Source organism: Aedes aegypti, chromosome 2, assembly GCF_002204515.2.
Source record: "Aedes aegypti strain LVP_AGWG chromosome 2, AaegL5.0 Primary Assembly, whole genome shotgun sequence".
Lineage (NCBI taxonomy): Eukaryota > Metazoa > Arthropoda > Insecta > Diptera > Culicidae > Aedes > Aedes aegypti.
In genome coordinates, this window is record NC_035108.1 from 255,064,770 (window position 1) to 255,088,278 (window position 23,509).

Genomic DNA, 23,509 nt, shown 5'->3' on the forward strand with positions numbered 1-23,509 from the left:
AACCCAACGGATCGAACATCATCATAAGTGTTCTAAGCACTTCGCGTTTGGTAGGTCGACGGATTCCGTCCAATAAGTCCTGGTCGTATCGTGAGGATACTTTGAATATAAAACAATCTGTCGATGTATTCCACCAAAGATCTAACACTTTTTCCGTAATATCTTCTCCAATGCCAAGATTCTTCTCGTCGATTGTTACTTCCTTTAAGGACGCCGACACTTTTGGTGAGTTGGATAACCAGTTTCGCATTTCGAAACCCCCTGCGGCATGGATTCGCTTCACTGCATGCGCTAGTTCCACTGCCTCTTCCTCCGTTTCCACACTGACAAGCATATCGTCAACGTAATGTTTTTTCTCAATGGCGTTGACTGCTTGTGGACATTCTTGCTCGAATCGTTTCGCGTTTATATTTTTGACATATTGAGCTGTTGTGGGTGAGCAACATGCCCCAAAGGTCATAACCTTCATGACATACACATTTGGTTCATGGTTCTCCATATGTTCCTTCCAATAGAATCGAAGGCAATGTTGATCATCTTCTTTCATCAGGACCTGATGGAACATCTCCCGTATGTCCCCACATATTGCAATTCGATACTCACGAAATTGAATCAGGATGGAGAGTAATGACGTGATCAGATCGGGCCCTTTAAGTAATACTGAGTTTAAAGAGATTCCTTGTGATGTTGCTGCTGCATCCCAAACTAATCTTAATTTTCCAGGTTTGCTGGGATTATAAACCGGAAATACTGGCAGGTACCATTCTCGCCCATGACGGACCTTGAGCTCATCCTCAGTCAGTTTTCGCACGTATTCTTTATCAATGTACTCGTTCATTTTCGCCTGCAGAGTTTCTGATAGTTTTTCGTCCTTCCTCATCCGCCTTTCCAAACATTCCCACCTTCTACGAGCCATCGCTTTACTGTCGGGGAGCCTTACATTATCGTACTTCCACAAGAGTCCTGACTCGAAGCGACCGTCTTTAATACGAGTTACTGTTTCAAGAATAGAAGGAAAGGAAGGAAAGGAAGGAAAGGAAGGAAAGGAAGGAAAGGAAGGAAAGGAAGGAAAGGAAGCGAAAGGAAGGAAAGGAAGGAAAGGAAGGAAAGGAAAGGAAAGGAGGAAAAGGGAAGGAAGGGAACGGAAAGGAAGGAAAGGAAGGAAAGGAAGGCAAGGAAGGAAAGGAAGGAAAGGAAGGAAAGGAAGGGAAAGAAGGATAAGGAAGGAAAGGAAGGAAAGGAAGGAAAGGAAGGAAAGAGAAGGAAAGGAAGGAAAGAAGGAAGGAAAAAGGGAAGGAAGAAGAAAGGAAGGAAAGGAAGGAAAGGAAGGAAAAGGAAGGAAAGGAAGGAAAGGAAGGAAGGAAAGGAAGGAAGAAGGAAAGGAAGCGAAAGGAAGGAAAGGAAGGAAAGGAAGGAAAGGAGAAAGGAAGGAAAGGAAGGAAGGAAGGAAAAGGAAGGAAAGGAAGGAAAGGAAGGAAAGGAAGGAAAAGGAAGGAAAGAAGGAAAGGAAGGAAAGGAAGGAAAGGAAGGAAAAGAAGGAAGGAAGGAAAGGAAGGAAAGGAAGGAAAGGAAGGAAAGGAAGAAAGGAAGGAAAGGAAGAAAGGAAAAATGAAGGAAGGAAAGGAAGAAAGGGAGGAAGGAAGGAAAGGAAGGAAAGGGAAGGAAAGGAGGAAAGGAAGAAAGAAGGAAAGAAGGGAAGGAAGGAAAGGAAGGAAAGGAAGAAAAAGGAAGAAAGGAAGGAAAGGAAGGAAAGGAAGGAAAGGAATGGAAAGGAAGGAAAGGAAGAAAGGAAGAAAGGAGGAAAGGAAGGAAAGGAAGGAAAGGAAGAAAGGAAGGAAGGAAAGGAAGGAAAGGAAGGGAAAGGAGGAAAGGAAGGAAAGGAAGGAAAGGAAGGAAAGGAAGAAAGGAAGGAAAGGAAGGAAGGAAGAAAGGAAGAAAGGAAGGAAAGGAAGGAAGGAGGAAAGGAAGAAAGGAAGAAAGGAAGGAAAGGAAGAAAGGAAGGAAAGGAAAGAAAGGAAGGAAAGGAAGAAAGGAAGGAAAGGAAGGAAAGGAAGGAAAGAAGGAAAGGAAGGAAAGGAAGGAAAGAGGAAAGGAAGAAAGGAAGGGAAAGAAGGAAAGGGAAGGAAAGGAGGAAAGGAAGGAAGGAAAGGAAAGGAAGGAAAGGAAGAAAAGGAAGGAAAGGAAGGAAAGGGGAAGGAAAGGAAGGAAAAGGATGGAAAGGAAAAGGAAAGGAAGGAAAGAAGGAAAGGAAGGAAATGGAAGGAAGGAAGGAAAGGAAGGGAAAGGAAGAAGAAAGCGAAGGAAAGAAGGAAAGGAAGGAAAGGAAGGAAAGGAAGGAAAAGGAAAGAAGGACTCCAGGAACCATGATTTGCTCGTCCATTGATATCGCGACCTAACAAATTATGGAATTTCATGACTTGTAAATCATAATGGGGAATCAGATGTATATCCGTGGTCATTCAAACTCAACACCCCTTAAATGTTGCTGTTGCTGTCGAGGCCAGGAAGAAAAGGACGAACAAACACGGGAGGCATTGTGGACCGGGGAAGAGCATTCCTTTTCGAAATATTATGATATCCGAGAATGAATTAATTTTCGTATCGGAAATAAATATTTCGAAAAGGAATGGCTCTTCCCCCGGTTCCACAATGCCTCCCGTGTTTGTTCGTCTTTTTCTTCCTGGCCTCGACAGCAACAGCACATTTAAGGGGTGTTGAGTTTGAAATGACCACGGATATACATCTGATTCCCACATTATGATTTACAAGTCATGAAATTCATAAATTTGTTAGGTCGCGATATCAGGACGACAAATCATGGTTCCTGGAGTCCTTCCTTTCCTTCCTTTCCTTCCTTTCCTTCCTTTCCTTTCCTTTCCTTCCTTCCTTCCTTTCCTTCCTTCCTTTCCTTCCTTTCCTTCCTTTCCTTCCTTTCCTTCCTTTCCTTCCTTTCCTTCCTTTCCTTCCTTTCCATCCTTTCCTTCCTTTCCTTCCTTTCCTTCCTTCCTTCCTTTTCTTCCTTTCCTTCCTTTCCTTTCCCTTCCTTCCTTTCCTTCCTTTCCTTCCTTTCCTTCCTTTCCTTCCTTTCCTTCCTTTCCTTCCTTTCCTTCCTTTCCTTCCTTTCCTCCTTTCCTTCCTTCCTTCCTTTCCTTCCTTTCCTTCCTTCTTCCTTTCTTTCCTTCCTTTCCTTCCTTTCCTTCCTTTCCTTCCTTTCCTTCCTTTCCTTCCTTTCCTTCCTTTTCCTTCCTTTCCTTCCTTTCCTTTCCTTTCCTTCTTTCCTTCCTTTCCTTCCTTTCCTTCCTTTCCTTCCTTTCCTTCCTTTCCTTCCTTTCCTTCCTTTCCTTCCTTCCTTCCTTCCTTTCCTTCCTTTCCTTCCTTTCTCCTTCCTTCTTTCCTTCCTTTCCTTCCTTTCCTTCCTTTCCTCCTTTCCTTCCTTTCCTTCCTTTCCTTCCTTTCCTTCCTTTCTTCCTTTCCCTTCCTTCCTTCCCTTTCCTCCTTTCCTTCCTTTCCTTCCTTTCCTTCCTTCCTTCCTTTCTTCCTTTCCTTCCTTTCCTTCCTTTCCTTCCTTTCCTTCCTTTCCTTCCTTTCCTTCCTTTCCTTCCTTTCCTTCCTTTCCTTCCTTTCCTTCCTTCCTTCCTTTCCTTCCTTCCTTCCTTTCCTTCCTTCCTTCCTTTCCTTTCCTTCCTTTCCTTCCTTTCCTTCCTTTCCTTCCTTTCCTTCCTTTCCTTCCTTTCCTTCCTTTCCTTCCTTTCCTTCCTTTCCTTCCTTCCTTCCTTCCTTTCCTTCCTTTCCTTCCTTTCCTTCCTTTCCTTCCTTTCCTTCCTTTCCTTTCCTTCCTTTCCTTCCTTTCCTTCCTTTCCTTCCTTTCCTTCCTTTCCTTCCTTTCCTTCCTTTCCTTCCTTTCCTTCCTTTCCTTCCTTTCCTTCCTTTCCTTCCTTCCTTCCTTCCTTTCCTTCCTTTCCTTCCTTTCCTTCCTTTCCTTCCTTTCCTTCCTTTCCTTCCTTTCCTTCCTTTCCTTTCCTTCCTTTCCTTCCTTTCCTTCCTTCCTTCCTTCCTTTCCTTCCTTTTCCTTCCTTTCCTTCCTTTCCTTCCTTTCCTTCCTTTCCTTCCTTTCTCCTTTCCTTCCTTTCCTTCCTTTCCTTCCTTTCCTTCCTTTCCTTCCTTTCCTTCCTTTCCTTCCTTTTCCTTCCTTTCCTTCCTTTCCTTCCTTCCTTTCCTTCCTTTCCTTCCTTTCCTTCCTTTCCTTCCTTTCCTTCCTTTCCTTCCTTTCCTTCCTTTCCTTCCTTTCCTTCTTTCCTTCCTTTCCTTCCTTCCTTCCTTTCCTTCCTTTCCTTCCTTCCTTCCTTTCCTTCCTTTCCTTCCTTTCCTTCCTTTCCTTCCTTTCCTTCCTTTCCTTTCCTTTCCTTCCTTTCCTTTGGGGCTGTTTGGGCACGTCAGGAGTTAATAATCAATGTTAACTTCCTTTTCCCCGATCAGCCTAGATAGCCGCGTAGTGTCGGTAGCGGTTGTTTTAACTGGCTAAGAATTAACACTACGGACTGCCTGTTCCGGTGGTAAAAGTCCACCTCACAGGTAACCCCTAATTCATACGGCTTTAAGCTTACCGTGCCTAAGAATGAATGGTTAGGGGGGTCTAAATAAAACCTAGCCGCAAACGGAGCCTGTGGAGTTCCAGGGCGCCCTCTACAGTATTATGCCCTTCCTGTGCTACCCGGAGCAATGGTGTAGGTGACCTTGTGTTTCTCCGAGATAATCGGCTGCCCTTCTTCAGTCTCAAGGCTGAGACTAAATAAGGGAGGGATTATTAATACATTTAATGTAATTTAGTTTAAATTTTCTCCTCAATGGTTTCGCATTATGCGTTTTACACAGTGTATTCTGTGCTTTTCGCCGCCTTTGGCGACTTTTAAGAGATACCGATTTGGTTTTTGTTCGCTGCTGATCTTTTTCGTTCTGAGATTGCGAAAAGCTTAATCTTGCCTAGTTTGGGTAGTGGCTACGGCTAGGATAGCTTAGTTAGATCAATCTCCAGCATAAAATGTCAGCAATGATCAATCTTTGTAGACTCATGCAAATGGTACAGCTCAAGTGGCGCTAGTTCAAAAACCTTACTTTTGTTAACTTTTATCTAGGAAACCTAGTGGACCCAGTTTTTGCTTCTTTCAGAAACATGAAATGGCAAATTTACGTGCCATGCCTCGTGCATGCGTGCTCGTAAATAGCGCTGACGTCGCCATACTCATTTCTGAGTTAACAACCAGAGATGTATATGCTGTCACAATTGATATTTCTGTATGTGACCTCAATAGGAAATACGTCTTTCGTTTTGTGGTGTATTTACCACATGATGAACCATCCCCAATGGATGATTTCAAACGAGTTTTCGTTCACTGCCTATGAAAAGGCCTTCTGCTGTTTGTGGGCAATGATACCAATTTGAGAAGCTCCAGTTCAAATGCTCCAGAGAATGCTTAAGTAGTTCAAATCATGGATTACTTATTGTAGGAAATCCTCCTACCTTCATGGTATCTGCCAGAGAAGAAGTGTTAGACATAATGCTCTGCTCGAATAGAATCAGTCACGAGTTGACGAATTGGCATGCATCAGATGATGAATCATTATCTGATCATCGCTACATCTCTATATGAACATTAGAATGTAAATTCGCAGACTTTGCATTTGTTATACTCCACAAACTGGGAATTGGTTGTGACCCAATTCCATGGATTTTCTCCGTCCATTGGAAATTCTAGTGATTTGGATGTTTCCACTTCCGGTGAATTGGGACACAATTGCCCTTGCTTCGAGTGATCTCTCAATTGCTTGTTACTTTGCTTGTAGGAAATGTTCCTCACAACTCCCTTCGCGGGACGAGTGGACGTCTGTATATTACTAAGCCATCCAAAAGGGTGGCTAAGTATTAAACAAATCTGTCAAAGCAGAATTGCAGTCGCTTGGTTACAACCTTGACTGGCCACTGCTGACTTAACTACCACATGGCAAATATTCAGTGTGTTGATACATTTGTGTGTGGTAGTTGTGATTCCGATAATGGAACTTTTTATCACCTGATATGTAAATGTCAATTTTTCGCGTGATTGCGATTCCAATTACTTGGTAAACACTTATTAAGTGAAACTGATTTCAGAAAACTGAATCTTCAGGACCTTCTGGTATTCTTAACCCGCAGTGGTAATGATCTATAGGCTCTCTTTACGCTCATGCGTTTTGCAGTGCCCTTTTAAGGGCGCTGTTCGAACCCATTGTGGTATGGAGCTACATGCTCTTAATTCGCTTATGCGATTTTCCCTCTTCAAGGGACCCCACTCCTTTTTCCTCTCATCTTTCCCTTCTTTTTCCTTTCCCATCGGGTAGATGATGAAATAGGCTCAAATATGGCGATGGCACAAATCTCCCAAATGGCGGGGAACGTGCCTCTGGAGCCGCCCTTCTGATACCTGATTCTCCTTCCTTCCTTTCCTTCCTTTCCTTCCTTTCCTTCCTTTCCTTCCTTTCCTTCCTTTCCTTCCTTTCCTTCCTTTCCTTCCTTCCTTCCTTTCCTTCCTTTCCTTCCTTTCCTTCCTTTCCTTCCTTTCCTTCCTTTCCTTCCTTTCCTTCCTTTCCTTCCTTTCCTTCCTTTCCTTCCTTTCCTTCCTTTCCTTCCTTTCCTTCCTTTCCTTCCTTTCCTTCCTTTCCTTCCTTTCCTTCCTTTCCTTCCTTTCCTTCCTTTCCTTCCTTTCCTTCCTTTCCTTCCTTTCCTTCCTTTCCTTCCTTTCCTTCCTTTCCTTCCTTCCTTCCTTTCCTTCCTTTCCTTCCTTTCCTTCCTTTCCTTCCTTTCCTTCCTTTCCTTCCTTTCCTTCCTTTCCTTCCTTTCCTTCCTTTCCTTCCTTTCCTTCCTTTCCTTCCTTTCCTTCCTTTCCTTCCTTTCCTTCCTTTCCTTCCTTTCCTTCCTTTCCTTCCTTTCCTTCCTTTCCTTCCTTTCCTTCCTTTCCTTCCTTTCCTTCCTTTCCTTCCTTTCCTTCCTTTCCTTCCTTTCCTTCCTTTCCTTCCTTTCCTTCCTTTCCTTCCTTTCCTTCCTTTCCTTCCTTTTCCTTCCTTTTCCTTCCTTTCCTTCCTTTCCTTCCTTTCCTTCCTTTCCTTCCTTTCCTTCCTTTCCTTCCTTTCCTTCCTTCCTTTCCTTCCTTTCCTTCCTTTCCTTCCTTTCCTTCCTTTCCTTCCTTTCCTTCCTTTCCTTCCTTTCCTTCCTTTCCTTCCTTTCCTTCCTTTCCTTCCTTTCCTTCCTTTCCTTCCTTTCCTTCCTTTCCTTCCTTTCCTTCCTTTCCTTCCTTTCCTTCCTTTCCTTCCTTTCCTTCCTCTCCTTCCTTTCCTTCCTTTCCTTCCTTTCCTTCCTTCCTTTCCTTCCTTTCCTACCTTTCCTTCCTTTCCTTCCTTTCCTTCCTTTCCTGACCTTGTGATAATAGTGCCATTTCTCTGCACGCCAGATCTCCTAGCACCCTCCAGTGCAATGTTGAACAGTAAATTCGAATGTGCGTCTCCCTGCTTCAATCCGTCTACCGTCACGAACGAGGTTGACACCTCGTCTGCGATCCGAACACTTGATTTCGAACCATCCAGCGTAGCACGTATCAGCCTAATTAGTTTTGCCGGAAAACCATTTTCAGACATTATCTGCCAAAGCTCATTTCTTTTCACTGAGTCGTACGCCGCCTTGAAATCAATGAGCAGATGGAATGTCTCTAAACGTCGTGTTTTGTGTTCTATGAGCCCTTCTAGCTCAATTCGTTGATGGTACATTTCAAACTCCGTCCAGTAGTCAACAATTAAGACCTTATTTAACACATAGCAATATTTAATAACCAGTCATATTACACGATACGGAAGATTACTGTTATTACATCGAGTTAAACTTCACTGCTGATTTCGCTTTCAGCCATAGGTGTCTTTTGAACCACTTTCCCCTATGATCCATTTTGTCAAGATGATGTATGGATGAATGGAACACTATATACTGAGATATGATATCTGACGATCACTTCCAAACATGTAATCGTACGTTAGAGTGAGTTATTGGTATCCATTCCAAGAATACCACTGAAGTCCGAAATTTCCTACAAATGTGTGCGGGTGACCTAATCCGAGTCGTGTAGTCTACCATTAGCGATAAGCTGATCCATTTGCAGTAGTGTCCACTCGTTATGGCAACTCAGCAGTAGGGCGATTCAAATTAAAAAAAAAAGAAAATCGAATCTCCCTTATGCTCCTTACCATCCTTACCATAAACATAGTATTCTGTGAAATTTTCAGCTTTCTAGGTGGTGATTTAATGGTAGCCCAAAGACAATGTAGGTTTATATGGAAATTACTATGGAGAAATTTTGAGAAATGTTCCAAACACGCTAGTACTGTTCCGGATATGGATGGTGTACAGAAAGATAGCCCATGCTTCGGCGGGCATATACTATTACCTGTGGGCCCTAGACAGCGCCGTAGCGTGGCCTCAAGCTATTATTCATGCATATATATGGTGTACATAAAGCTAGCATCTTCTGTATAGCTACTTTAAGGTGTCAAAAGGCTTCACAAAGGTCGAGTAAATTTTATAAAATATAACACAAAAATGACTGTAGAGGGGCCCTTTTCCACTTTAAATAAACTTTAATTGTAGTTATACAGTATTGCTAGCTTAACGTATACCGTTTATATGCATATATTGCAGTTTTTGCTTGGGATACTAGACAATTTCCATAAAGATCCTTTTTAAAATACTAGGACAACTCTTAAATGAATGCATATATTAAATTGCGACTCAAGCATTCACTTATTTAGAGTTCATTAATATAATTAGTAAATATCAATGAAACGTGTACAACACAGTTCTTTTTGAAAACTGTGTGAGATTTTATTAAATATGTTTTGAAGAAATTTGTAAGAAATCTACTGTTCATGAGGCACTTTTGCGGAAACAATTGAGCATAGCATTGAAAAAACTCTTCTTAAAATCAATAGTTTTTATTTTTAACTAGTGGTCTCGGCAAACTTCGTCTTGCCATCAAGTAGGCTGTTGAAAAACGCCATGTGACGTCCCATACAAAATTACAGTTATATTCACTCTCGTTTTTTCGTCTTTCCCGGTGTATATTTTGAGTTTTTAAAACACACGAACACATCGGAACACTTCAAGAACCTAACTGTGAAAGAATCAGGTAAATCCATTGACTCGTTTTCAAGTTATTTCGTGACATACAAACACCGTTCCATTTTTATTTATATATATATATAGATATAGATTTCTTAAATACATTTTTTTTTTATTTCTTGACATTGTTAATTATATTTTCATTTGTTAAAAAATGCAAAGGTTTCTAAATATTGTGTAATGATTTTGCCTAACAACTCCTTAAGAAAACATTTTTTTAGTTGTTTTCGCAAGAGTCTTCCAATAAGTGGAAGCAAATTCGTCAAATTCTTAGAATAAAATGCAATAAAAAACTTTTTATCAATTGTTTAGTTGAATCAGAGGAAATAATAAGATAATATGTGTTTCGTTATACCATTTAGAAGTTTAATACCTAAATAGTAACATGGAAAGATATGAATTTGTTTTATTAGTTATTTAAAACTTCATGGAATTTGCAACGAATTTATAAGCATCCCTTACTCAATAGCCTTGTTTCTGTGATACTCGTGTTAGTAATTTACTTAAAGAAAATTACAACTGTTCTAGAATCTTGAATTTCAGACATGGTATTTAATGTGATCTAAAATTTATTAATGCTGAATCATCTCCAGCGAATCAAAAATTTAAAAAAAAAACTATAGTCAGTCAGCGTGGAATATGTTCATACTAGGGAGAAAATAAATTCAATCTTTTTAACTCATGTTTGCTTATCACTGACACGAAATTCTTTGAAAATGTTGTTCAGAATTCTGTAAGAGTTCCTCCCACGTGTAGAAATTTTTGAATATTCTGCCCAGCTGCACAGTGATGTCAAGGCGGGGAAAAGTTAAAAAAAAAACTTTCACTAACAATTCTGAAAGTATTTTTGTATTTCTTTTCTAAATTCAAACCCAGAATTTTTTGAAGTTTAAATAAAAACTGATTTTTTTACATTTCCTCAAAGAACGTTATCAAAATTCTTGTGTTTGTGCTCCCTAGTAAAATGTATGGGGAATTATAATCAACTTCGACAAAATTTTCAAATGTGAGCACACACTCGAATACATGCTTAAACTATACATTTTTATACCAACCTTCAGAAAATCAAAGGTTCATCTTGAGCAAACTTGCACACCATAATTTTCGGTTGGTTGCAAAATTTAGGTATTACAAATCTGTATGACCAAAATGTTTAAATGCATCCAATGAACATTCTTGTTTAAATGTTGAAACAACATTTACAAATCATTTGAAAAATTCTAATGAAAATAAGTTGAAGGTCTTTGTATCATGTTTTGTTGTTGCTTGGCTGATGCGTCATATAACTTGACAGATATGATGATCATGATGATGATGAAGTTATCATGATCAAAGAAGAGTCTATCATGCGATGAAGATAAATAGTTTCAGACGGCAATTATCTGGTCATTCATTTTCATTTGAGCATGAACAATCCATTTCAAGACTTTCTATACCATTTGTATGGAGATAAATCACTGTGAGCTGTAATGAAAGGCCTGTTCAAGATTATCTGTCATAATGATCTACCGTACTCTGAGAACCCTGTTCAAGATGCTCTTAGGCTTCCAAAAAGACTGTTTAATTCTTATCAAGTTTATTTGAATAATTTTTTTTTATTTCCAATAGAACCTCCAAATAAATACCACAAACTTGATTTTTGCTCAAACCAGTTTTAATGGCTATTAAAAACCATTAGAGATTAAGCAAGTAACCATAATGTTAAAATTTGAAATAAATGTATGGGAATCATCCAAAATACTGAAAAGTATTTGAAAGCGATTCAGGAATTGTTCAAATTTTCCATTATTATGTTAAAATAAAATTGTTGGCAATTTGTTTTGGGAGGCGCCCTTTTCACAATTAACAAAATACTTTACGCATTTTGGCGCCCCCCAATGGCTGGCGCCCTTGGCGGGTGCCAACCTGGCCAACCACACGCTACGGCACTGGCCCTAGATGAAGCATCAGTATCGGTTGTCCGCCGTCGAACCCCGATCCAAGAAAAACGGTTGACATGGTGATGATCTACTACCGTTTCATGTTGCACACCAACGATTTGCAGAAATATCGGTTGTTCGGAAAGTGCATAGTTGATTGACGAATTGTGGTTATGGTGAGCGTTGATCTTGATGTCTTGACCTGGAATTGTCGCCCAGTACCTTTAGATGCCGTGAACCAAATAGTTAGTATCATCCTTGACACCACCTATTAGAGATGAGCAGTGATGAGCCGCATCACATACTCGGGAACCTTGACATCCTAGTTTAGTCACAGTCCATGATAAAACCATTTGAACTAATTTGGAATTACTGCTATCCTTCAGTAGTTACAGCCTATGCTGCCTTCCAAACCATGGTGCACCATTGCAACGCCGGTAAGCCGGTAGTGTAATCGCCATTGATTGCCCTTTGACCGTATTTGGGAAAATCCTATGGACACCCCTAGTTTGTCTAACACAGAACACCTAGATATAAGAAATGAATGTAATGTTTAAAATGATGCTGATAAAAAAACAACATTTTAAAAACAATTTCACTTAACATTCCCGATGTAAGTGAGATTGGAATGAAATGGAAGTGATTGTATTGCGAAAATTATGACATTTCTTTTCATGAAAGATTAGCGAAAGATTTTGATGTAAAATACTATTAAAGGAATAGCGAAACATTGCGTACCACCTACCTCTACCCATCGGGTAAAACAAACAGAAGAATGGGTTCAACCTTTTCGATGTTGCTCGGTTGGATATTATTTCGAATACATTTTTATCCTCTCTTCTTACCTTATGCTTCGGAAAACTTTCAATGGCTTAGCTTCCCAAGTGCTGGAGCTCCCGTCCCGCACCATTCTTGGAACCATAGCCAATAGGTGTGCAAGCTGGAAAAGGTTTTCCCACTCCCAGAAACATAGAAATGCAATATTGTGACTTACCTCGATTTTTAGTCATCTTTCCCAGCGACGATCGATTCTCAAGTGGATCCTTTCTTCTTTGCGCTCGTATTCAATGAATAGGTGGAAATATTGGAAAAATGACTGCGCCGGAAATCATAAATTTACAATCAAGAGGCTTCCATCTTGGTGTGAAGGCGAGGATTGATTGACAAAAATTTTAATGAGTCTGTTCAAAACACTTTCAAAGAATCACGTGTAAAAGGTATGTTTGAAAGTTCCGAAGTACTATAGTTTTGGATAGAATCGATTGGTTTTCAATGTTTTTTCAGGTCTGTTTTCTATAATAATGTCTTTGAAAAACAATTGAATGCAGGAAAACACGTATGACTGTGATTTTTATTGGTTAATGACCCGAAATTTACTTGCAATTGTGATTTTAATACAAAAAATCTAGTTTAAAATAAAGATGGGGAGAATTCATTCCGGGTTGAAACTGATCACTTGTCAATGCGATAAGTGTTAGTTATATACCTATTTTGGGGTCCCAGAATCCAAATTCGATTGCCAAAATCTTATCATTCACGATTATATTTTTAAATAAAGCTTACCACAAAAAAAAACACCTAAATGTAGGAAATTTCTACGGAATTTCTTCGTTTTCTATTAAGTATTTCAAAAAAACAGAGCAAATTGGAACGTGGTAAGTTTTGATGCTACAATCTATTTTCAGGATGTATTTTAAGCATCCTTGCAAACTTTCAGGATGCCAAATCCAGAGTTTTTCAATGCATTGGCAAATATATTCTTCTTCTTCTTTCTGGCGTCACAAACTAACTGGAACAGAGCCTGCTTCTAAGCTTTCAGTGTTCTCATGCGCACTTCAACAGTGATTAACTGGGTGCTTTCTTTGTCAGTCGACCAGATTTACATGTGTATAACGTGTAGCAAGTACAATGACACTATATACCCTGGGAAGTCGAGAAAATGTCCATGCGAAAAGACCCCCGATTGACGGGATTTGAACCCACAACCCTCAACTTGATCTTGCTGAATAGCTGCGCGTTTACCTCTATGGTTTTCTGGGGTATATTGCCTAATATGGCTTCGTCTCCAAGATCTCTTTTCGTCGCTATAGTATATGTACCTTTTTCGGTAGATCTTGAAACAGTGTTGACAGAGACTATTAATTTTCAACTGTAATATTTTGTTTCAAGCAGAGTCGAATTCCAGAGTTATTAATTATTATTAACTGAAGACATTGTTCATCATGCTTTATCTACTGTTGCAAAAATAACCGAGCGGAATCTCACGCGTGGTTAATCTTTGATTTCCGCACCATACAGCATCCATCAGCATATTTTTATTCTCATTTGATTCAATGGCCTGCTGCAGCATTACTCGCAATGATGATGAGACCAAAATTTGTTTCTCTTCAGACCGAAATAATTCCCACCGTATGTGGCTTGTGGTAGCCCTACTTGTGTACCAGCAGAAAATAAATACTCGTTAACCGCCAACGGCTCATTATCAATGCATTGAAATTCGAAGTTGTTAATTGGTTCAAAATCAATCATAATTTCATTTTTCCACCGAAGCACTCACGTGTTGACATTGTTTCAACATTCCGATGATAATTTTCACAGTATTGAGTTACTTTGTGTGATAATATTGTGGAAAAAAACTCGATGCTGGATTTACATTTGAGAAGTCACACTAGTTACTTGATATGGTGGATGCAGTTGTCATCAACCTGCTCCACTTTTCACTCCTGTCAAACAATGTTTTACATTTTTGCATAAAAGGGACAAAGATTAGTTCAAATTTCTTGAGGGTTAAGATAAGGTTTAACCATACTTGATGGGTCACAATCTACTACGTTGAATTTACGGCGAAATAATAATTCTTCTTAACTAGTATCGGACAAGAGTCAATAGCTTCCAGTCGCTACTCAATATAGCTACATTCTTCAGATACTCATTGCCGTGCTTGAAAGGTTTGGCAGGGAGCTCTTCTTTTCAAGCAGCCTTACTGTTCTTCAACTCTTTGATTTTTTTTTTAAGTTTTTTTATTAGTATCATTCCAAACATGACATTCATTATTTCTTATATCTAGGTGTTCTGTGTTATAAGACAACACTATCATCATAATTTGGTAACACAAATCTAAGATTTTATTAACATTCTGTTAACAACATATTACATTTCATTTGCCGTAGCAGTTCAGATTTTACACAGGTGAGTTGATTTCACCTGCTTATAAGAGAAAAAAAAAGTTTTTAATATACTAAAACTAACTTATAACATATAACGCATTAATCGTGGCAATAGGAGATTGTAACGATTTTTGCCTGAAACTATTAATTATTTTATTTGACATTTGTTCCAATGTTTCAACATTGGATATTCTATGTCACTCATTGGTACTATACCAGGGAGGAAGCCTCAGAATCATTTTCAAAATTTTATTTTGAATTCTCTGCAGAGCTTTCTTCCTGGTATTACAACAGCTAGTCCATATTGGTACAGCATAAGGGTATGCGATATGGATTTTTTTCATGTCGATTAAGGGTATGCGAAATACCGAATGATTCCGTCAAATACGCTTCGAAACGAAATTCCGCGGAATTCCACGGAACTCTCACAGGCGAAATTTGTATTTTGCTATTTCGTTTCGTTTCGCCAAATTGTTAAAATATGTCCACGGAAAATTGAAAACAAACGGAATAAAACGGAATTTCGCGAAATTCGAGTTTAATTACGAACAAAAAAAAAAGCAATGCGTTCGCTTCTACTCCTAGCTACAGTCAAAAATGGGTCCGTATTATGGATCAAATCGACTCATATTATGGATCAGAACACTATAACAGCAAATTATCTGCGAGGCAAACGAATGGTGTGCTAGTGAAAGCATACGTTTTGGCGTTTCTTTAGGAATCGTCTTATCTTAGATGCCCCACAAATATGAATCAACGCTTCTAGGCATATGAATGACATTTTATTTCCTACGAATGGAACAAATGTGTTTAAGCATGTTATTGTTGATTGCGATTCTGTATAGATTTATGGTTCGCGTAGGTAAAATTGGTTTTGTGTAATTGCTACTCTATTTGATGAGATATTCTCCGTTTAATCCAACTCTGCATAAGAACAGCGGGAGAATAAAAGAGAAAACGCATCAATGAGTAAAGGCTCTCCGCAAATTCGTTGTTGTGTCATAAAATTCTACATGTAGCAGCGAAACCGCAGCGATTGTTTGTCGCTGTCGCCGTAAAAAATCGCGTTGATTTGGGTGATCCAAAGCCACACCTTAAATTGTCAAGAGCACAAATCTTAAGAACCAGACGTCCATTCAAGCTGAAAACTCTATCGTTTGGTTACTCGATGGCCAATCGATCAAGTGTTCAGCTTGAACCGCTGTCGGGTACGTTAGATTTGTGCTCTTGAAATTCTAAGGTATGCCTTCGATTTATATTCACCTTAAACAAGGAAGATGCATACATTATTTTATATCGAAAAATTAATATTGGTTTATTCACGCTGTACCACACTACCAACTCCCTCTCTCCTCTTATAACGTGACATTATTTCCTCACGACCCCCAATTAAAAAAAATGCGAATATTGATAATATATTATTACAAAATTCTCTAGTTTTGCCATCTTTCGATCGATTTTGATAATTTGTTTTAGTAAAAATCACAAATCAGTTATAAATTTGCATGCACCATCAAAATTGGTTCCGGATTTAGATTCAAGTTTGGTGGGGTACCTAGGGTATTTCACAATGGAAAAGCGCAACAATTTTTTTTTTCGATTTTCACACATCTAAATCTCGAGAAAAAAAATAAGCCAAACATTAAAAGCTTATTGAAAGACGGATTGTCTTAACAAACATAGGTGAACTTGTCAATCTTATTTGCGGTTCCTCTATGCTATGTAGTCCAGGTTCAAAACATTTTTTTTGCGAAATTTTCAAATATGTATTCTTTAAAATACTCTCGAGGCTCAAAATTTAGTGAAAATGTGATTTTGTAGTAAGTTTTAAACAAAGAATCTGAAATTGAGATAATATCAACATTCCTTAATTCTTCCAGAAATCATCCAGAAATTCCTTCACAGATTTTGGAATAGGATCATTTCTCCAGTATTTGCTCTACAAAATAATAGAAATACCTTCAGTATTTTCTACAAGGTTTACTCCAAAAGTTTGCATTCATCCAGATTTGATCCCTTCAAAAATTAATTCACAGTTTATGCATGGCTTTTCCAGAATTTTTTTTAGGAATTTCTAAATTAACCCCAACAGGCAATCCTGGTTAAGTTGCTGTCGCAATATTTCTTGGAGTTTATTACTTTCGCAGTTCTTTTAAATTTATCTTAATTGATTTCTTAGGTATGTGTTGATGAATTTTTTAAAATTTAATTTGATTCAATACTCCAGCAAATACTAAAACAAATATTCCAGTGATTCCTCTGTTCTACTTATTATTTTTCTTCTTTCTGGCGTTATGTTCTAACTGGGACAGAGTCTGCTTCTTAGTTTAGTGTTTTCATGATCACTTATCGACTTGTGTCCCCAATCACATTCATTCAAGCCACAAAGCATAAAGTACAGCAAAAAAAAAATGAATATCATTATTCCATGTTTTATGGTATATATTAGCATAACATCACATACACATGATTAAAAAAATTGTAAGGCATTTCTAAAAATCAAATTAATTTTGGGCTCCTCTCAATATTTTTGAGATTGTTTTAAATTTTTGTAAGTGCTTTTCAACCCACTTCTTAGTTGTAACAGAAAAAAGTCTTACCAAAACTTGTAAGGATACCGCTGAGCAACGCTAAGGTTTCCATATGATAGAGGATTTAAAAAGACGTTTTTAAGGCCTATTGTCAAATTTCCAGCTTTTGACAAGAAAAAAAAACTTAAACGTGTATTCCGCGAAACAAATTCAAAAATTTCGTTTCGTTTCGAAAAATTCCGTGAGGTATTTGATTTCGTATCGAGTTACACGAAACATTTTTTAATTTCGTTTCGTCTCGTCATTATCAGCGCAAGATATTCCGCGTATCGTTTCGTTTCGTATCGACATGAAAAAAATCCATATCGCATACCCTTAATGTCGATACGAAACGAAACGATACGCGGAATATTTTGCGCTTATAATGACGAAACGAAACGAAATTTTAAAATGTTTCGTGTAACTCGATACGAAATCAAATATCTCACGGAATTTTTCGAAACGAAACGAAATTTTTGAATTTGTTTCGCGGAATACACGTTTAAGTTGTTTTTTTTTCTTGTCAAAAGCTGGAAATTTGACAATAGGCATAACAAACGTCTTTTAGCGTTAGCGTTAGCGTAGTTACGGTATACTTCGTAGATTGGATACTAGCAATATTAATGTGCCATTTAATAATATCATCCAAACCGCTTTCAGGAACAAGGCTGGGGAGTAAACCTTGGCCCAATCTTAAACAACATTACCAAATTCACGAATATTGCTATTCCTGGCCACGCCATCTTTACCGTAACTTGGGATAGGGGTAGAAAATGAGAGGCCACCGACTCAGCGACGCCCTCATAAGTGCTACGGAGGTGGGGGTTGGGAGGGGTATAAGATCAGGTCAGGATTTGCCTGAAAAGCTGGCGATGGACCCAGAGCATAGCATAAAACGAAGACAAAGACAAAAAAAGAATAAAGAACGCCTGAGCTACGTACGACCAATTTCAAGACAAGCGATATGCCAAAGCGAGTAAATCGAACGAATTTACCGTACTCCGAATAAACGAGAGAAAACGATGTCAAATTACAACGCGAAATTCTGTCGCGCAGAACATCACAAAAATAGAAAAAGGTGGAAACTGTACCATATTCCATTCAGGCTTGGACTTCTTGATTCCGTGATCGCGAACCGACGATACACAACATTATTAACATAAACAACAAAAATCAAATCATTCCGATGGCATCTATTAAGATTTAACTATTCAATTTGCAAACTGAATTCTGAACAATAATACGGAACAAACTCACCAGATCCTCCAACTGGGTATTAGTTGGTAAAGACGACCGTTCCGGCCCCAGTAAAGGAATTCGTGATACCCCGAACAGCGAAACTTCGGCACACCTCAACACACTTCTTTTCCGGCAACCGCTCTACCACTCATCCACGTTCCAAACAAAATTTTGCACCAAAAAACTTTCCTGAAGATTAAAGTTACAACCAGCAAAAACATGTCGAATCGAAAAATTGACAAGCGCGAGAAAAAATCAATAGGCATAACAAACGACTTTTTCAATCCTTTACCATATGGAAACCTTAGCGTTGCTCAGCAGAATTCTTACATGTTTTGGTAAGACCCTTTTCTGTTTGTTTGAAATCATCTTAATAACTTTATAAGGTTTCATTTCAACATATCTGACACTCACACAAGGCAATGAGCGGGTTTAATTTAAATGCCTCAACTAAGAAGTGGGTCGAAAAGCAGTTACAAACATTTAAAACAATCTCAAAAATATTGAGAGGAGCCCAAAATTATTTTGATTTTTATAAATGCCTTACATTTAATGATGAAATTTGTAGTGCAATGATAGACAGAGATATTTCTTATGCTCATTGGAAACGTACGAAGAATATCATTGACTTCAATAATTATAAGCGATTGCGTAACCGAGTGACTCATTTGATTAATACTGCTAAATCAAATTATGTATCAAATCACCTAGCATCTTCTAACTCGAATAAAGACTTGTGGCATAAACTTAAGCAGATTAATGTAAGAAGTGGTTCTGACCATTTGGTTGAAGTGACGAATAGCGCTAATGAAATAAATGACTATTTTGGTTCGAATTTTACTGCATGTGATCAGAATCTGTCTATCATTCCTTCTCAGTATAACAATTTTAGTTTTTCAACTGTTGTGGAGAGTGATATTGTATTTGCAATCAAGTCCATTAAGTCGAATGCAGTTGGGATGGATCTGATTCCACTACGTTTTATAAAACTGTTGCTGCCCTTAATAGTTTCTGAGATTCGTTATATTTTCAATTTAATTTTAACGTCCTCAAAGTATCCACAAGCCTGGAAAGTTGCAAAAATAATTCCTATTAAGAAAAAACCTAGAATTAATTGTTTGGAAAATTTAAGACCAATAAGTATTCTTTGCGGTTTATCGAAAGTGTTTGAAAAAATTCTGAAAAATCAAATTTTCCAATTTGTCGAATCATTTAATTTACTCAGTGAATGTCAATCTGGTTTTAGACCAGCGCATAGCACTACATCTGCGATTCTAAAATTAAATGACGATATTCTTAAGACAATTGATAGGAGAGGTGTAGCGTTTCTATTGATGATCGATTTTTCAAAATCCTTTGATCGCGTCTCGCATGTTAAACTTGTCAATAAGCTAACCACTCAGTTTTACTTCTCACGAGATGCATCAAATTTAGTGCGATCTTATTTATCTGGTCGAACTCAAATTGTAAATATTAATAATACAGCTTCACAACCAATTCCTATTCTTTCCGGAGTGCCTCAAGGGTCAATATTAGGACCTCTTCTTTTTTCAATATTTATTAACGATCTCCCATCCGTGTTACAATATTGCAACGTCCTCATGTTTGCCGATGACGTTCAGATATATTTAAGTTCTGCAGAACTTTCTGTTGCCTCGATGTCTGAACTAATAAATTTGGATCTGAAACGTCTGATTACTTGGTCACAGGCAAATTTTCTTCCTATAAATGCAGAAAAAACCAAAATTATGCTTATTTCAAGATCTAGATCGGAGCATGTTTTACCTAACATCTATTTGGGAGAAGATGTCATTGATTATGTGACGGAAGCCAATCTACTTGGTTTTGTCGTACAACAGAATCTTGAATGGGATTCTCATGTAAATTTCCAATGTAAGAAAATCTACATGGGCCTTCGCCAGCTTAGGTTATCTTCGAGCATGCTTAAATTTGAAACAAAAATGCAGTTGTTCAAGAGTCTTATTTTGCCTCATTTTATGTATGGGGCGGAACTTCTGTTAAATGCTTCGGCGAGGTCCTTGGATCGTTTGAGAGTAGCTCTCAATTGCTGTGTACGCTATGTATTCAACCTGAATGGCTACTCTAGAGTTAGCCATCTACAGTCACAGCTATTAGGTTGTCATTTCTACGAGTTTGCTAAGCTTCGTTCCTGTTTGCTTTTAAATAAATTAGTTAGTAGATCTTCTCCAGCATATTTGTTTGAAAAGTTGAATCGCTTTCAAAGTGCAAGAACTCGTAACTTTCTTATTCCTAATTATAACACATCTCATTACGGTAACACCATATTTGTAAGAGGAATCGCTTACTGGAATCAGCTACCAAATGAATTGAAGAATGTAAATTCCGTGGATATTTTCCGGCGAGACTGTATTGCGTGGTTTAATAGGAGGATTTAGAATTTTTGTTAGTGTAATGTTTAAGTTTTTTTTATAATTAAGTAGTTGATGAATTCTGATGGACTCAACTTATGTAGTAATTTAAAAGGGGCAGCCCTTACTCTACAGATTTATGAATCAATAAATAAATAAATAAATAAATACATTTTTTTAAATCATGTGGATGTGATGTTATGCTAATATATACCATTAAACATGGAATAATGATATTCATTTTTTTTGCTGTACTCTATGCTTTGTGGCTTGAATTGGGGACACAAGTCTATAAGCGATCGCGAAAACACTAAACTGAGAAGCAGACTCTGTCCCAGATGGAACATAACGCCAGAAAGAAGAAGAAAAATAAGTAGAACAGAGGAATCACTGGAATATTTGCTATTGTATTTGCTGGAGTATTGAATTAAACTAAATTTAAAAAAAAAAAAACAAAAAAACACATACCTAGAAAATCAATCAAGATAAATTTAAAAGATCTGCAAAAGTAATAAACTCTTAATAATATATTGCGACAGCAACTTAACCAAGATTGCCTGTTGGGGTTAATTTAGAGTTTCCTAATAAATTTTCTGGAAAAGCCTTGCATAAACTGTGAATTAATTCTTGGGGGGATCAAATCTAGATAAATACAAACTTTTAAAGTAAACCTTGTAGAAAATACTGAAGGTATTTCTATTATTTTGTAGAGCAAATACTGGAGAAATGATCCGATTCCAAAATATGTGAAGGAATTTCTGTACGATTTCTGGAAGAAATAAGGATTGTTGATATTATCTCATTTTCAGATTCTTTGTTTAAAACTGACTACAAAATCACATTTTCACTAAAATTTGAGCCTCGAGAGTATTTTAAAAAATATTTGAAAATTTCGAAAAAAAAATGTTTTGAAAAAAAGAGAAACCGCTAATAAGATTGACAAGCTCGCCCATGTTCGTTCAGACAATCCGTATTTCAATGAGCTAAATTTAATGTTTGGCTTATTATTTTTTTCTCGAGATTTAGATGTGCGAAAATCGAAAAAAAAATGTTTTTGCGCTTTTCTATTGTGAAATACCCTAGGTACCCCACCAAATTTGAATCTAAATCCGGAACCAATTTTTGATGGTGCATGCAATGCATGAATCAAATTTATAACTGATATGTGATTTTTACTAAAACAAATCATCATAATCGATCGAACGATGGCGAAACTAAAGAATTTTGAAACTTGATGTCGGTATTGAAAAGGTTAAGACCTTTGCCTTGCGGCCAAATTCCAATACTTGGAATAATATATTATCAATATTCGCATTTTTTTTAATTGGGGGTCGTGAGGAAATTATGTCACGTTATAAGAGGAGAGAGGAGTTGGTGGTGTGGTACAGCGTGAATAAACCTAGATTCATTTTTTGATATAAAATAATGTATGCATCTTCCTTGTTTAAGGTGGATATAAATCGAAGGCATACCTCAGAATTTCAAAAGGGCACACATCTAACGAACCCGACAGCGGTTCAAACTGAACACTTGACCGATTGACCAATCGATAGAGTTTTCAGCTTGAATGGAGTCTGGTTCTTTAGATGTGTGCTCTTGAAGATTTGAGGTGTGGCTTTGGATCACCCAAATCAACGCGATTTTTACGGCGACAGCGACAAACAATCGCTGCGATTTTGCTGCTACATGTAGAGTTTTATGACACAACAACGAAATCGCGGAGAGCCTTTACTCATTGATGCGTGCTATTAGTTTTATCTTTTATTCTCCTGCTGTTCTTATGCAGAGTTGAAAGTCACGTCATAGCGGGAAAGCAAGAGAGAGAACTAATGCGCGCATCAATAATCTGCACCACCTGAGCAAATTCAGAACATCAGGGACTCACGCTCCGCAGCTTTTTTTGACATTTATGTACAAACAATTTTTGCGATATATTAACGGATTTGCTCAAAAGGACACGCGATGTTCCCCGGAGGAAACCGTGGTTTTGCTCTCTTCATTCTTATGAAAGATAACATTGCGGTAGTTCACCAAACGCAGTTGTTCCTTTCCTGGGCTATTCGCCGCGAGGAATTTAGGGCAAATGGGCGTTTTTGGAAACTTTACAACGGCAGGGCAGTTTATCATATTATCCTGCGGATAAGTCAATACTACAGTCATCCCACAGTTATGGATAGCACACGGAAATGGATCAAATTTGGATTAAACGGAGAATATCTCATCAAATAGAGTAGCAATTACGCAGAACCCATTTTACCTACGCTAACCATAAATCTATACAGCATCGCAATCAACAATAACATGCTTATACATATTTGTTCCATTCGTAGGAAATAAAATGTCATACATATGCCTAGAAGCGTTGATTCATATTTGTGGGGTATTGAAACCCATACCACAGTTATGAATCTAAGATAAGATCTCAGGATAAGACGATTCCTAAAGAAACGCCAAAACGTATGCTTTCACTAGCATACCATTCGTTTGCCTCGCAGATAATTTGCTGTTATAGTGTTCTGATCCATGATATGAGTCGATTTGATCCATGCACAATGGTCCGGCTCCATATAAAGGGGCGGTCAAAACTACCAAAAACATTTTTGAGATTTTTATGATATTTTTAATTTTTAAATATACCTCATGTGTTGTATTATTATGATCCTTAATTAAAATTGAAATAAAATTTAAATTTCTTTGACTTTTATGACGGCAAACCGGCTGAAGTCAAAAAATTAAAAAATGTAATGATAAAATTAAGCACAAAATTTATAATTAAGGAATGCAATATTTCCCCAAAGTTACCCACTATCTTAAAGCTTATGGTTCAACACTTTTATCGAGCATGAGGATGGAAAAAATAGAAGTTTTAATACTATTCAATATTACACTTCAGTAATTTTGATGATTTTGAACATGAAAAACAACTCTTGTCGTGTCATGTCGCCGCCATTTCGAATATTGTACATCAAAATGCATCCTTAAATCTTACAAAAAACCTTTAAAATTTTTGCAGAAATTTGCTGATTTG